This window comes from Melospiza melodia, chromosome 6 (assembly GCF_035770615.1).
Source record: "Melospiza melodia melodia isolate bMelMel2 chromosome 6, bMelMel2.pri, whole genome shotgun sequence".
Classification (NCBI taxonomy): Eukaryota; Metazoa; Chordata; class Aves; order Passeriformes; family Passerellidae; genus Melospiza; species Melospiza melodia.
The window spans coordinates 17494730-17508978 of NC_086199.1; the positions used below are offsets into that span (position 1 = coordinate 17494730).

The 14249-nt window shown below is 46.7% G+C and overlaps 1 protein-coding gene across 2 annotated transcripts in view; it reads left to right on the forward strand.

Moving 5' to 3' along the window:
- The first annotated feature begins 12040 nt into the window (after positions 1-12040).
- FOXN3 (forkhead box N3) overlaps positions 12041-14249 on the forward strand; it is a 205247-nt gene continuing 203038 nt past the window's right edge. The window contains exon 1 of one of the 2 annotated variants that reach the window (XM_063160133.1): positions 12041-12096. The gene's annotated coding sequence lies outside the window, so the exon portion shown is untranslated. The remainder of the gene's footprint in view (positions 12097-14249) is intronic. The other variant, XM_063160134.1, reaches the window with a different exon arrangement.

Below are 14249 nucleotides of genomic sequence, written 5' to 3' on the forward strand. Positions count from 1 at the left end.
TCAGACTGCATTTTTAAGTCTCAGGACAAAACATGGACAGAAACAACACCAGATTCACCACTTATCATTTTAAGATTTGTCAAAGAAGGGATAAATTAATCTTTGTTATTATTTCTGTTTGAAGCAATGAGGCCACATCTTCATATAGCTGCAACCTGGACCAACCTTCAGCTTCCAGGAATTTGTTTTAAACAGAACAAGCAAGGAGGAGACATGAAAACCACTGCTGCAGTGCTGAGTTCAAATGCCAGTGTACAGATTTATCTGGGGATAAATCCAGATCTGACCTCACAGATCTCTTCTGTTGGGAAAAGGGGTGAAGAGAGACAGCCTCATTTCTCATTAAAGTATCTGGTTGGTTACGATCCTTTTTTTCCCCACCTTGTACTAGTACAGCACATTGAGTAATGTGAAGATTTCATTTTTAAAAAATATTTCATATGCACTGGTTCATTCTTGAGCTGAAGAAAAAAAGACAAGTGTGTGGTTTTGATTTTTTCATCCATCTGAGGACCCTGTGTTTTCTGCTTCCTGAGGAAAGTTTTCTCCCATTATAATTCTAGTAATGGCTTGCTGATTTAATCTCCCAGGAGGTTTCTTCCAGATTGCTTTAGTATCTTTGGGATGTGGTGGTGACAAAATTCAGATTTCTTTGATGTCCCTATGTCCCCTTCATTTCATTACTTGGGCAGGACATGGAGCAGGGAAGAAATTGAAATGACAATCTTGTCCTCAGGTCACAGCTGTTTTCCTGCTCCCTTGCCTGTGGCACCATTTTTCCTGATGTCATGTCCCCTTTCCAGGTCTTGGAGGCACGGAAGAGCAGGCAGGTGACCTTTGCTGCCAGGGTCAAGTGGCTTTAACAGCCTGAGCTGTCAAGCTGAGTGTTTCTCCTGGCAGAGCCTTGGGCAGGGACTGGCCTGGGGATGGGCCCAAAGCACCCACTCAGAGCCCCATGCCAGGGCAGGGATGGGCTGGGCAGAGCCCCTGGCTGAAATGGCAGCAGGTCATGTCAGAGTATCACCTTCCTCTGCTGTGCTGCCACTCTGTAATCCTGCATCTCTTACAGGACAAGAGCCTGAGGTCCCTCCTGCAGAGAATTGAGACCTTGATCCCAAATTGCTTAGGCTGAGCTCAGCAAGCCTGTTTTCAAAGCAAAGCCTGCTCTCCGTGAGTCAATTTCCCTTTCAATTTTTCCTGGAAAATCCTGCAGCAAACGACTTTAAATGCAGTGTCTGTGTGGAACTGCTCTTTTTGGTGCGTTTCCCGTAATGAGCCATAACATATGTGTGTGTCTTTACACACCTCGGAACAATGCTATGCAAGCATTAGGGGATTTTTCTAACAACTACTGAATGTGCTGCTTTTCACAGCTCACCCAAACACTCCTGCCTGATAAGCCTGCCTGCAGAGGAACCTTATCTGTATTTCTAGGATCAGCGGAAAAGAGAAAAAAAAAAAAGTGGGAGGCATATCTGAATATTTTAAACTGCTAATTCTGATGCAAGCAAGTCACATAGAGGGCACTTCTTGGATGGGGAAGCCTGAGGAGGTTTGTTTGCAGCTGTAACAGTGTCCAGAGAAGGAAGTTCAGTGAGAAGTACAGAACCTAAATCTCTGCTGTTTCCTATCTCTGTGCATCCTTGAGTGAACTGTTCTGTTTCTCCCTCTGGCAAGCACAATGCCAGTATATCCCCCAGTGTAGCCATCCCCAGACATTGTAATGCACAGTAAGTGAATTTAAACCACAGCAGCACCAGATGTACCTTGCACATGAGTATAACAGTGCAGGAGCAGTGCTTGCCCCAGTGATGTCCTGCCTTCATTAGCACAGGGAAGTGCAGCATGTGGATGGTCAAGAGCCATCACTCACCACGGCACGAGCAGCACCTCCAGGGCTGTGCAGGCAGGGTGCTTTCCCTGAGCCTGACTTCCCTGAACCCCTGACTCCTGAGATATCCCAGTCAGAAATGTTCTAGCCCTGGGGCTCAGAAAACATCTTTCTCAAGAGTAAGAATTTTGCTGTGTTTCTGATTTTTACCTGAAGCAACCCAGCCTGTGCTAGCTAACAGGCATTTTTCAGATAGATCTTTAGGCCAAGTCCTTCATATTTCAGTATAGAGCTGCACTGTTTTTCAACACATTGCATTTTCCAGGAACAGACATTTCCAGGAAAATGTAGCCGGATGTTTTTGCCCAGCGGTGGTTCTTCCATCTTTGATTACTGTCAAAAGCAAAAGATCTTGCTGTAATCCACCTTCCCGGTGAGGCTGAGCCTCTGAGACAACAGTGTTCCTGCAGGAGAAGTGAGGCAGGAAGCAACACTTGAGAACAGAGGATTGCATGGCTGGAAGGCATACTTGCTGGGCAAAATATCATGTGCATCTTTTTTTTTTGAAAAATCATCTAAGTCCAATTCTAGCTTCAGCAGGCACACAGCACCAACCTCCTGTCCATGCCCAGTGCTAGCACCACCTCCACAGCCCTGCCCCACTCTCACCCAGACCATGTTACTCTCTGCAGTGTCTGCACTGAAGTCAGGAAATTCAGTTATAGTTCCCACAACAACCATAACAGATATTCTGAACAAGGACTGTAAAACAAGCAGTTACTTGCACAAGTGTTTCTCAGTAGATGCATGAGGGATCCAGTGGTACAGCAGGCTTGGAGATGCTGTCTGCAACCCCCACACCTGCCCCTGCTCAACCTGAGCACAGCTGAAACAGGGGCTTGGGGGTAAAACCTTTTGACAGCTGATGCCAGGCACCAGATGTTCTGGGGTAGTGGTGAAGTTTCTGGTGACTTGAGGAGATAATCCTGGTATTGGAGAAGGTGGCAACCACACTGTGTGTCAGAGCCAGTGAGCAGCAGGTGTCTGCTGAACTCCACAGCAATGCAGGCTCACCAGCATCCTCACACAACATGGTGTCTTCTGCTCTATTTACTGCCTTTGAGTGGACTTCATTTTGGTAGCTGAGGGCTTCACACTTGTTAACATTTATCTCTGCAGAGGCTCTGTGAAGTAAGGAAGAGCTGTTATCCCATTTCACTGAACCAGAGAAGACAGAACCAGCAGGAGCCATACATCCACCCCAGGGTCTCAGAGAGTCTGCAGCAGAGTCTGTGCCTCCCAAGTCTGAGGGTCATAACCTCATTTTCCATTAGTGACAGAAAAGATACAGAACCAAAATTTCACAAGTTAATAAGTGCCAGGACCTGCTGGCTGGAGTCCACAGGATGTGGCCTCCTGTCTCCAGCAGAATTCATATTCTGCTCTGTTATTTTAAATATTTTATTGTAGCATTATCTTGTCTAGTCTAAACAACGGTCCCACTTGCTCTTGAGAGTTGTAATCTGAGAGGGAAAATGTTGAAATTTGTTATTATCCCCAGTGTTTGGACACAGACGCAGAGAGGTGGATGCTCCACAGTCAGGACCCTGCCATTCCTTTGATACCCCAGCCTCCCCTTTGCAGTTGCACAGTGCAAGAACCACAGCAGCCCCCCAGTCCCTCCCCACCTGTTCCAAGGCTGTGCTCCTTTCCCAAGCACAGGGACACTCGTATTTCTCGAGTGACAAGGACGTGTGTGGCGTCAGTGGCATCAGTCCAGATATATATTAATGGCAGAAGACAGAAAAAACTGTGTCCCACATTCTGAGATGACCCACCATAGAGAAAGATTTGAGCTGTGATGTTCCTGCCTCTGGATATGCTGTCTCTTAAAGCAGGCAGGAGTTCAAATCTCCAACTCTGTTTCAGTCTTATTCACTAATAAAAACCTCAGGTGTTACTGGAAATACTATTGATGTCTGCTTTGGCAAGTGAAGTGTGCATCACTTGCCTCATTGCCTTAAAAACAGTAAATCTCTATTTATCTTGCTGGTTACTTAGTAATGAAAAGCAGTGGCCAAATCAGTGCTCTGCCATCCTGGCATGTCCAAGCAATCCTGCTGCTGACCAGCCAAGGACACATGGGTATTTCTTAAGTTCCCACTGTGATGAGACACAGCATCCTGAGACAGTTTATGAACAAACAGCAATTGTATTTAGTCATGCCTTAAAATTTGGTAAATGTCCTACCCAGCTATCTCAAAGAATTTCCAAACCCGGTCCCTCTCTTGACTCAGGAATTCATTGCAGTGGGTAAGATGTCTTCATAGGAATTTGTTTGTGTTTTCCATTTTCCACCTGCAAATTGGGGAGAAGGCTATTCAGCCATTTTTGTGAAGGGATTTGGGAACTCTGCAAGGAGAGTGCTATTTAGGTATCAGATATCAGTAGCAGCCTGTCACATTGAATTCAGCAAGGGAATGGCTGGCTCTGTTTTTGCAGCACTCATGGAGGACTCAACTCCCAGATGAATTAAGACTCTCTGTGTGACTGAATCTTTTTGCATATTCCTGCCTCACCTGTAAAATGGAGACAATAATGTTTCCCTGATTGAATGAATTTTGAGAGATAGTACATTAATGCTACTGAGACCATCACCATGCAACACTATGCAACAAATAATTCTGCAATAGCCACACATCCAGTATTCACCTGCATTTGTATTTAACAGCCTATGGAAGGAACTGGACTATTAAAACCTCTAGTCTAAGGCAAAATGCTTGGAGACCACATCCAGACATCCAGGTATCTGCTGAACTTCACGGGGTTTGGTGTCCAAGTTTGAGCTTGAATATAGATTGCACAGCTAATTCCTACTTAATTTATAATAGCCTGAACCTCAGTGTGAATGCCAACCCCTGACTTATTAGGAACCTGAATCAGGTGCCCATTTTGTGCCTTGGGTCTACATCTTGAAATTACTCTATTGTCTGCTGCAATCTACTCTAAAGCTGGAGATTTGTTTCTACAGGAGGCAGAGAAACATTATGTTGCCAAACTACTTCCAGTCTTTTCCAGGATTACAAGTCAGGGAATGGTGGATAGATCTTGTGATTTCCATCCTACAATTTAAACCAGATGGGCTAGCCTTGCAGCATAAACATTCAAGCAAGAAAAGCAAAAAATTGGCAGAAGTTGTTCTGTTTCCTGAATAACTGTGTTATTATCACTTATATTTTTTAATGAGATGCATATAAAGCTCATTTACAAGATTGCTTGATCACTGTCTTTGATTAATCCCAATAAAATGTGGAGGTTTTGTTTTTGCTGTTTTTGTTTTGTACAATATTCCAGCCCTACTGCTTGTAACAGGTACGGAGGCTAATACATGTCAGCTTTCCCTCTTGAGAAAAAACAAGGTGAAGACACAAAATGCAACAGCTGTTGCATAGCCAGAGCCATTGGGATGTGAGTAGGACAGGAATTATTGCAGGCAATGAGAGAGAGGAAGGATTTAACCTGAATCAAACCTCAAGACAAAGATTATGAACCCACAAGTCCACAGTATTTTATTGTTTGTTGCCACCATGTTTACTTGCAGTTCCTTCATTTTGATACAGGTATCAATACCTGAAAAGTATTGAATGTATGGCTGGCATACTGAACTATTAGAATAGTGGTGAAAATCACTCTCCTGTTCATTTACCCTTTACATACATGAAAGACAAGACAGTATCAGAAGCAGAGGCAAAAAAAAAAGACCCAGATAATTAGATGCCACTCATCTCAGAACTTGAAAGCCAGCAAAATAACTTAGATGCTGTGAAAAAATATCTGTCATAATTAAAATGGCTGATTGGTGAGAGCTGCAGTGAAGGCCAGTGTATGGGGCCATGCTAAAACATTGCTGGAAGGAGCCAGATCTACATACCTGGGGAAACTCAAAGCCAGATGAAGTTACGTGGGAATTTCAAATCATAGGCTTGCAGGGTGAATGCTTAGCTTCAATGGCACACAGCAAATCAGCACAACACCAGAGCAGACTTGAAGCTCCTCCTCCACAGCCCTGGGCACCAGCAGAGCTAAAATTTACATCATTTGCCCAAGCCATGTCTTGGGAAGCTGTCAGGAACAGCCATCATGGCAGGTAAAGCCCCAGGTTTTGACAAATCCCGAAGTAATAGAGATTAAGATATTGATGGTCAGATTTTCACTCTTTTGACTTTAATGCATGTGCTGTTCTACCCAGGGCTGAGGCACTGTGGCGACCCATAGCCTCTGAAGCAGATTTGGGGATGGAGTGGCTGAATTTGCTGAGCTCTGGGAGACCTGTCAGGACAGTTGCAGAAGCCACTTGGAGCAGCATCATAGCATTTTCTGTCTGTTCCTCAGCCACAGCAAACTGGGATGCTCTGTGTTTTTAATCCATCTCTGTGTTAGATATTTGCTTGAAGCACCTGAGGAAGCAGTCTGTGCTGAGCAGGGTTACCTTCTGCTGAAGGAGACTGGTGCTGTCACACAGGCCATGGTGGGCATTCAGCAGCGTGGCCTCAGAGGCAGAGCTACACCAGGGAGCAAAATCCTGAACCCTGCCCAAGTCAGAGGCAGGAAAGTGCAGCTGCCTGTGCTCAGCAGCACGGGGAGAGGGCAGCACGGAGGGAGCCACACTGAGAAGGGTGGCAGAACCACAGGAGGAGTGGGAGAACCACAGAGAAGGGAAAAGGCCTGGGAAGCAGATGCTGATGTGAATGAGGAGGTACAATGAGCATCCCTATGTCTCATTATACCTCCTCATTCTGGCTAGATCTAGAACAGCCAGAAACACTGACTGAATTTTTGTGGTTGCAACAAAAGTAATAACTTGTAACTGTTGAGTAAATTCCAGGATGACTGATCAAAGAATTGAAAAGAAAAAGTAATTTTACAAACGCTGGAGCCTACTATGCTTCTTATTGATTCCTTCAGAAAGACAGCTAGGATTAACTTTGGAAGTAGCAGAACAACTTCATAAATGTTTTCTGGTGGTTTTATGTTATTCTAAATTCTGATTCTCAATACTTATCTTTTTTTTTTCCCACTAACCATAAAGCATATGCTATCTTGTATCCTGGTTACATGAGATAAACAGATAACCTTATTTTTCACAGTCAGTTTTTCAGCATTTCTGCCATTGAAGATCCTCTTCTACAGCTTCAAGCTGAAAAAATCTTTGTGGCATATTTGGCATTGCCTGTAATAATTTATGAATGTGATGTGTTGACATGTTTATTGTGTGCATACATTGAGCTACTTCAATAGCTGGATTGTCAAGATGTGTACCCAGGAGAGAGAAGATGGATCCAGGCATACATTTTTGAGGAAACTCTTGGGAAACAAAGCAAGTGCTCCTCACTGTGATGTTTTGGCTGGGCCCCTGTTAGGCTCACTGGAGAGATTTCCCTAGGAGAAATGTGGGTGCCTGCAAAGGAAGACATGAAAGACCCTGGAGAATTTACAGAGGACCATTTAAACAGACATTTTTGTAAGCAAGATTCCAAAAGGGGTTGAAAGTGCTCAGATCTGTAGATGTTTAATTTAATAGACATTGGCAAGACTACAAGAAAAAGTGCATGTGAAATGTTTTTTAACCAACACACTTTATTTCATGGGTTAAAGTGCTCTTCTGTTTTAAAAATGTTTCAGTCATGCAGGAAGGCTGAAAGTCTCTCTCCTCATGTATGTGTGTGAGCTTGGAAAATGCATGGGGTACACAGGCTGGAGCTTGTGTTTGGTATGGTACAGGGGAATCAGATTATCCCAGGCATGGAAAGGTAAAAGCTCAAGGCCTGCTATAAGCAGAAGACAAGCCAGAAAGATCACTGCCAGCTGGGGATATAGCAGTAACCATAAGAAGATCATCACCTTTCATACAAGTCCTTACATATAGTTCTACTAATGGCTTTCATTAAACATTTAAGCCTTAACATTCAAGAGACTGATATTTGTTACAGAAAAGCTGTCCTATTAACACAAAGTACAAGCTGAAACAAAGCTAATGAGCCTTAATACTTGCAGGATAATTCAAAGTTTAAAGATGGTATTAACAAAAATAAAATAAGGAAGAGTGGAAAACTCCAATTTCATTGTCCACTAGAGAACCTGAGTTTTTTCCTTTTGGATCATAAAATTAAATCTATGGCTCAACCCTTACACTGTTACTAAAGTAGTGCAAAAACACATATATGTGCATAATTAAGTACCCCTCTGTGACCATAAAAGGTCTCACTGGCTGTTCAAGGGGAAGGTGAGTGGGATTTGATTCAGCAGCATGAAAGAGGGAACGGCATTACTGTAATCCCCCTGTATTTCTTTACTTTGCTGGGGCCCAGCCTTATGTGGTAGAGTGATGGGCTGTACAGCAGTGGCAACTGTGTTCCAGTGCAGAGTCTGGGCTGTGTGCCCTGTGCATCTGAGACACAACAGCAAACTGTCCTGGAGCTGCACAGGTATTTATCCTATGGAAATCATACCTCAAATCAGACACACAAACAACCTGAGGCACTGGGTATATTAGATATACCTGAAAAGTTAGGTGAATTTTTTATTTATTTGTCTTCTGGTTTTGCAATGTCAGATATGAACAGTAAATGGGTAAGTGGAGAAAAGTCACTGAGTCCTGCCCTTGAAAACACGATCTCTCTTAAAGCACTGGCACTTCAATCTTTGTGTTCAAATGAAGAGACCAAACAAGTTCAAGAAACAAACAGGGTAAAGAGCACAGCTATAAAATGACATTTTGGAAGTGACAAGTGAGCAGTTGTATAGTGACCAATCTCCTACAACATTTATGCTCAATTTCATGTGGCCCCCATTAGCTACACCACCCGTCCCAGGAGCTCCCCATACATCCCAGTCTTGGTAAAAAAATTTGGAAATATAAAAAGGGAATGGGTCTCAACATAACACAATGGAGTTGTGGGGCAGGGCACATACAGGAGCACTGTTCACATCTCAGGCAACACCTAGCTCCACTCCTTGATAAATATTCACATCTTGCTACAGCAAGACCTTGAAGAGGCTCAAGGGGTTTTTAGAGCTACTCAGTAGATGCAGTCAGGCTCCTTTTGAGCTGCCTCCCCTGTGAGACTGGAGCCTTTCCCAGGAGGGATCCCTGTGGCAAAGGGCCTCTCATCTGTTTGACCATGGAGCAAGCACCACATTGTGCTGGCAGCAGAGAGAAGGCAGCAGAGAGATTTTTTCCTGAGGTAGGAGAAGAGTCACCTGTGCCCTGGGGCTGCTCTGGGGGCTGCAAACTCGGCCAAGAGACAGAAATAACCCAGGAGTTGTTAGCTGGAGAGCTTGGATTTACAGACTCTCCAGGAGAACAAGGCTTAATGAAAATCTCCAAGGACAATGAGATAAAATGGACTGATGTGGACATCAGAAAACTTCTACAGCATAAATCATAAATTCTCCCCAGTTTGGAGAGAGGTAAGAATTTCATCTCCATTAATTTAATCCGGCAGATAGAGATAACAAAGCAGCCTCTACATGGGAGAGTTAACATGGCTTGGATTGATACAGAGAGACAAGATGCACTTGCAGGCATAGGAAAAATGCATCTCTGAGAAAATTTCCACTATTAATATTTTTCCCTTGCAAATGTGGGTCTTCTAAAACACTCTTTTCTTTTGGAAGGATCTAAATGAGGAGGAGGTGGGAAGTAGAGCTACAAAGCATGTAAGAAAGCCTCAAATACATGAGTGGGAGGAAGGAGGAAGAAATTAAAGAATAATGAAGCTTGCATCACTGAGAGCAAACAACAGAAGAAGGGAAATGCATGGCACTTGCAGCTCAGTTTTGAAGGAACTTAGGCTGAGGTTAGCATAGATGCAGGCACAGAGTAATTCAGATGATCTGATCAAAGAACAAAGAAATATTAAAACTGATTTCATTAGGAAAAATACCTGCCTTAGAGTTAATGGGTAAGCACAGGAGAAGCAGTTGTTTGTATTGTTGATATGAAGTAGTCCTGAGAGGATTATCAGCACCTGTAGTGTCCAGGTTCATTACAAGGCTTGGGCATTGCTTCAGTGGGGCCAGGATTTTACCCTTCACGGAGTCTCTGTTGACATGTGTGAGATTGCCTTATGGGATGGTGTTGCAAACAGGTATCTATGTTTTTAAAAACAAGTAATATAAATCTCGTTAGCAACATGGTGCCTGGGGTCCACAGCTCTGGCTGCATCAATAGTTGAGCCCAAATGTTCAGCTACTCTTGGAGTGTTGTCACTAAAAGAAAATCAGGCACTTCTACTTTGAGAGCCTCTCCAGTGACCATCACTCCAATGGTTATCCATCTGAACCAGGAAACAAGCCTGGAAGAGGAGCCTGGGATTGAGTTCATTCCACATCTTCCAATTTTTGTCAGTGCTTTGCTGTAAGGGCATTCAACAAGCCAAGCTGATCTATCCCAACACAATCTTTGAAAATTTTGCAGAGCTCTTGCAGAGCTGTCAGTAGAAAACTTTCAACTGAACTGAACGAGGAACCTGTGTGTCTTACACAGGAATCATGTGGGATGGGATTGTCTGTGTCACCAAAACCACCTACAAAATGAAAACTGTAACTCTTCTCAGGAAACCCCAAGGTTTTATATTCACTTCTAAATAAATTGAGCCCATCCATCCATTGAAGAGGCAAGCATCGGGGAATCAACAGGAGGTTTTGCCATCTGCACAGGCGAGCAATGCTCAGGGACATAACCAGGACCAAGATGGGGGCAGGGAGAAGTTTTATGCCAGAAAGTTTTACAAATGGAAAGGCTATGCTGCTCCTACAACCTATAGCAGCTTTTAAAATCAACTTGGAGACAGCAAGAAAAAAGGGCAGAGGAACAATTTTCTATTTCCTAGTAGAGCTGTATTTGATACAGATAGAAAACCCTATTCCTTCTCTTTTTTCAAATCTTGGCATTAAAATTCAGAGTTGATACTTTTTGTGCATTGTTGTGCAATGTGGTGGTGCAAAATCTGAGTCTCCTTGTATCATGCACACAGCAAAGCATGTTGATCTAAAGTTGGCAATCCTGTAGAGTAGCGGAATTTGGGTAGGCAGGAAAAAGAATTGGGAGGGGATAACAGCTGTCATTTTTTCCATGTCCAAGCTTGTGTCCAAGAAAGAATGTATCCCTTAGGGGAAAAGAAAAAATCTCATCCCATCTTGAACCAGCCATTCCCACATTATGATAAAATAAATCTAAAAGGATAAGCTAGGCTTTTCCTGAAATCGCTACAGCAATCACATACACCTCCAGTTGTCCTTCTACAGGGCTGGTTAAAGAAAGCTCACTTAAAATTAATAATTAAATGTCCATTACAAGCTTGACAGTCTCCAGGTGTGTGGCAGTGCTGATGGCACCAGCTCCCTCTGAGATCCTGCCAGCCTTTGCACTTGCAGCCAGGCCTCCGTTCAGCCCAAAGCTCCCCCTCACCTGCCTTCATGGCAGCAAGGCAGGACACGCAGAAGGAGGAAGGAGGAGGAGGAGGCTGGAAGAGGCTGCAAAGGGCCCGAGGAGCGGGCAGGAGGAGGCAGGTGCACCCTTGGCATTGCAGCCTCTTCTGGCATGGGGAGGTTTCTCTGTTTCAGCCCTAAATACGATGCAAGGAGGTGTCAGGCCTCAGTGAGGCTCCCGGCGGGTAAGACGGTAAAAAATAACAGTTTCAGTTCTGCATGTGTCGTTTACCAACGTGTAAAAGACGGCTCCGGCGGCACGAAGGCCGTTCCCAGTCGCAACGCGACGGCCCAGGAAGGCGGCCGAGCCGTGTGGGCACCCGCCGGGGGCTGTGCCGCGACGGGCAGGCCCGGCCCCGGGGGGACAGCGGGCCCGAGAGGAGTCCCCTGAAGGCAAAGGGACAGAACACGTGGGACCTGCATCCTCCGCTCGAGCCTGCTGCATCCCCGCACAGCGGCAGGAAAACACCCCCGAGGGAGCAGCGCCTCTCAACCCGCGCCCGCCAGCTTCCCGCTCCCGAAGTTTTTCCTTCGGGGCAGCCCGGCGCGGGCACCAGCAGCCGGCTCCGGGGGCCGGCTCGGCGGGGCGGGGCGGGCGGGCGGCGCTAGGGCCCGGCGGGGCGCGGCGCCGCCGCCGGGGGCGGGCTGGGGGCGGCAGCGGCGGCGCGGGCTGCGGCTGCCTCCGGCTGCTCCCGCCGCGGGGCGCGGAGCGGGGCGGCCGCGGGGAGCGCCCACCACCCCGCGGCGGCGCGGGAGCCAGGACGCGGACTGAGGTAACGGCGGGGGCGTTTCGCGGTGTCATCGGGAGCGGGTGCCCGCCCGCCCGCCCGGGCTCGCCGCTGTCGCCGCGCCCCGTCCCTCCCGGGCCAGGGAGCCGCGGCCAAACTTTTGGGGCCTCTGGGCCGGCTGCTGCCGCGGGCGGGCAGCGGCGCCGCCCCGGGGCGTTTGTGAGGGCTGCCCCGCGCGGCTGCCGCCGTCCCGCCGCCGAGGAGCCCTGCCGGCCACGGGCGGCGGGGAAGGAAAGGGAAAGGCGCCCTGGGACGAGCCGGTGAGGCGTGCGGGGCGGCTGCCGGGTCGGAACTCGGGCGGGCTGTGCCCCCGACAGGGCGGCCCGAGGGCTCCGGCCCCGGCTCGGCGGGCGCTGCTGGGGCAGCGGCGCAGCCGGCGGCGGGCAGCCCCCCCACCGCTCCCTTTTGTTCCTGCGTGCCGCCGGCGCTTGGATCCCCGCCCGGGAAGAAGCCGCTCGGTGCTTCCCGGGCTCCGTCTGTGCCGGCACACCCGCCTGAAGGGCATCCTCCTCCGGTAGTGTTGGCCTGTCAGAGCCGCCGGGAAAGGGATTTTCCCCTTCTCACAACAGCTGCCCGTTGCTTGTGGGTCTTCAGCGCCGGCTCTTCACTTAACTGGACTTACCGTGTGTTAATTCCTTCACAATATATGCGGGTGTCCCTGCGCCCTGGAGAAGGATTTCCTTATTGACTTGCCGACTGTGATGCGGCCAGGTATTATTCACATCATCAGAAATATGCCTGTGTAAATCTGCTCGCACGGTTACAGTGCGGCTGCTCTTAGAGCCCAGTTTGCCGAAACTTTAATTGCAGCAGGCGATGTTGTGCCGTGAATCCATTTCCGTCAGGGCGGGCCGATACTCCGGTGGGATAACGGCCTCGCCGAGGCGATCGCGTGTCACGCAGGGACAGATCCTGCTGTTTCATGGGATGAATCAGAAACAGAAATCAGCCAACAATGACAATGAGTTTGTGTGGTTTCTAAAACAATTTGACGTGGTAACGTCTGTTAAGGGTACAGTAAATGGGGAAGCAAACCCCCAGTTTTCTCTGGCACAGCCCATGGATCAGCCGGTAAACAGCGTAAACTGTGATCACTTTGCAGCCGAAAATATAAGGCCTTGCAGCCCTGGCTGCCGGAGCGTTACGTGTCATTAAAGTGGCTCTCTTGGAGGAGAGGGACTGTCCCAGGAGCTACAAAATCTATAAACACTTTTCTGATTGGTTTAAAAATTTAGACACAGGAAGTGGATGGTATCTAATAACAGACAAGTGGAGACACTGTTGTCATGGAAACTGAGAAGACTCCCCCCGCCCCCCCCCCCCATGTATTTAAAAAAAAAAAAATGCAGAAGAAAAAAGTCTGCATATCATCAGAAATGCCTGCAGACCGCCTTGGCTGCTGTTGCCTTTCCCACAGCATCTGTTGAAACCTGAGAACATGCCTGTCAAATCAAGGTCATTTTACAATAAAACCCTGCACCGCCGCCTCCCTCTCTCCTCCCTGGACCTTGTCCCACACTTTCCATCCAAGGAGGAGTTGAGGAGGTGCAGCCACCTGTCCCATGCCCGCTGGTGTCCTGCCCCAGCCTGGCCTGCTGCTGAGAAAAGGCTCAAAGCAGAGGGATCATGGGGCTTAAAAGGCAAAAGTAACAAGGGTTGAGTTTTTTATAATTGGATGATCAGGCCATGTTTCTTTCCATGGGCATCTATGGACCTGGGAAATAAAGTTGGGATTGATTTCCCTCTGTTCCTTTGTATTATGAAGCTATATTAAGATATAATGATTTGGAGTTGCCTATTAAGTCTGTTTCACAGATCTGCATCACCTATTAAAAAAAAAAAAGCAGTGAATGACTTTTTGGAAGCCCTTTGCAATGCTTTTAAGAAAAGAAGAAAACAGATTTCTGTTACAGCATGCTATGAGGAGAAAAGCAGAGATATGAGAATAAAATATACTTCATTGCTGCTGAATGCAGCATGAGAAAATCAGACTATTATTGTCGTAAATTGAAGTTTTACTTTGCTGGACTATTGAAAGTTTATTGTGTGTGAAAGGAGAGGCTATTTTGCTTTTGAAGCAGCAGAGAGCTATTTCACAGCAAACTCACAAGAAAGGTGTTAATGTTTTTGCTTATTTT